General features: G+C 35.7%; 1 protein-coding gene across 1 annotated transcript in view; it reads right to left on the reverse strand.

Annotated features, from left to right (window-relative positions):
* Positions 1-736: 736 nt before the first annotated feature.
* The window catches only part of LOC106013490 (lysozyme g), a gene marked incomplete at its 5' end in the record, with an annotated part of 11,938 nt that continues 10,282 nt past the window's right edge, over positions 737-2,392 (reverse strand). The window contains 1 exon segment of the mRNA XM_013089382.1: positions 737-1,212.

Here is a 2,392-nt window from a genome sequence, read left to right on the forward strand (position 1 = left end):
CCCCTCTACTGACTGAAGTGTCTTTAGGCCATTCCCAAAGGGGAGACATTAACATGTTCTTATGCACAGTAGAATTGTAAATGGACAGATTCAACAATATCATGCTCATAACTGTGTCTGAACTGCAACAGGAAACTGCTGCTTTTTCTTTCCTTATCCTTACTATCGTCATTTTTCCTCTACTTCTTTTGTATGTTTGTCACACTCTCATGACCCGCTGTTTCCGTGGTGCCTTGATATTCGAAGCAGACTTTGTGCTGTTGAAGCTAGAGAGTTGAGCAGAGTAAGTCTGATTCCCTGTAAGGGCTTTTCTGTTGACATCTACCCTTTGGCGCTCATATGACCTTATGCAGTTGCGTGCGCCGTAAAACCTCTACTAAAACTAAAAAAGGATACACATCTGTCACCATGGGAAGGGGGGGGGGGTCGATTTTCGACAAATGTGGCATACGTGTTTTCTTGAACTGAGCCGTTCATTTGCTTCCACGGGACCGCTGGCAGTACTGTCTAGTTATGGGTGGTTGGCAGTTGCTCTGGTGTAGTTACTCCTTTCCTATCAAACATCTATCGTTCATACATCTCCTCCTAATCCTTCTTTTCTGTGTATGTATCTCTGTCGTCATACCTCTATTCTTCTGCACGTATATGACCCATAGAGTGTGCTGCAAGTGCAGTAAGACTCTTACAAAAACTAAACCAAAACCAAAACAAAACAAATACTTTTTCAAACATCTAATGAAGTGGAAGTATTTGTATCTATTGTCATAATAAAAGCACATGCATAGTAAAAGGCTAACATTATTTAATCCGATAATCTAGCTAAACTACGCTATCCAACGAGGCGATTCAATTAATAAGCAACAGGAAAATTACCTTTAAAAAAACACAACAGAAATCGAGATAAATAAAAAGGAAAAAAACCCACTCCGTTTCGGTTTACAAAAAACCTTTCTCGGTTTTCTTTTTTTTAGTTGAAATTATTCTAAGAGGATCAGCTTTACAAGCATCGACAAAGAATGAAAAGAAACATATAAAAAATTCTGAACATCAAAAGGAAAAACACCCAATGGATTCGGGAAGATATTACGTTGGTCAAAAAAAATATTTTTTTAAAAACGTCATAGATTTTTACAACGAATTTTCAAACTTAAGGTTTTGCTCTGTCCCTGCTATTATTTGCTTACTTGCTTTTTGTCAGGAAGAGAAGGGAGGGGTGGGGGACACAGATAGCACTGTGTTTTCAAGCCAAGCACTGATAAATATTTTCTGTTTAAGCATTATGTTAAAAATGAAAGCATTTTCTATTATCTAAAGCTACTATGTCTTGTTCACTTTGGTCCATCCGCGTTAAGAAAAGATTCTTACCCATTAATCAATTTGCCAATGCTAATGTAACTTTGCATGGCATTCCTTAAGCCAACAAACCAAACCATATTTTCTAATTTTTTAAAATATTTCTTTTTCTTTTTTAAATCTTGATTCAGTTATCAGAATGTTTCTTTAAAGGCCCTATGCGAACACCGTCTTGTCATTGAATACACATGACATATCTACAATTAATGGTTTACTTTAGTCTTGCCTACAAATTGATCTTTTTTTTTTGAGTAAGCGATACCACCCAGCCCCACCCCCCACCATCAAATTTCAGTGTTATGTGTAATTTTTCTCTCTAAGACCATCTGCACATCTCCACGCGAGACTCGAGAAGTACTAAATCTTATTATACTGTGTTTCATGGGCGTGCTTTAAAATAATGTGATGTTAATGAATAGAGGTCAACATTTTATGAAATAGGTGTATGCTGTAAACCCTATTACTTTTTATCTATTTTATGCAACCATCAAGAAAAAGTATCGGAACATTATTTTGCAGTGGCCTTCATTAAGGGGATTTTATTATCTTTTACTTTTGGTTTTCCAACTTTTAGAAAGAAAGAATGATGGAATGAACGAACTAACGATTGAACGAATGAATGAAACAATGAATGAAATTAAAGATTCAATAAATAAAGTACGCGTTTTTTTCTAGTCTACCCCATGCTTTGCCATGCTCTACTACAGGCATACACGACTGATACAAACAAAATGTGCGGACATAATGTCTAAGCCTAGACATAATGAGTAGACATAATATGTAGACAAAATGAGTAGGCTTAATGTGTACACATAAAGTGTTGACGTATTGAGTAGACAATATGCGTAGACATAACATGTAGACATAACGTGTAGACATAATGTGTAGACATAATGTGTAGAAATAATGTATAGACGCAATGTGTAGACATTGAGTAGACATAATGTGGAGAAATAATGTGTAGACATAATTTGTAGACATAATGTGTAGACATAATGTGTAGACATAATTTGTACACATAATCTGTAGAAATAATGTG

The sequence above is a fragment of the Aplysia californica genome, unplaced genomic scaffold (assembly GCF_000002075.1).
Source record: "Aplysia californica isolate F4 #8 unplaced genomic scaffold, AplCal3.0 scaffold00939, whole genome shotgun sequence".
NCBI classification, from domain to species: domain Eukaryota; kingdom Metazoa; phylum Mollusca; class Gastropoda; order Aplysiida; family Aplysiidae; genus Aplysia; species Aplysia californica.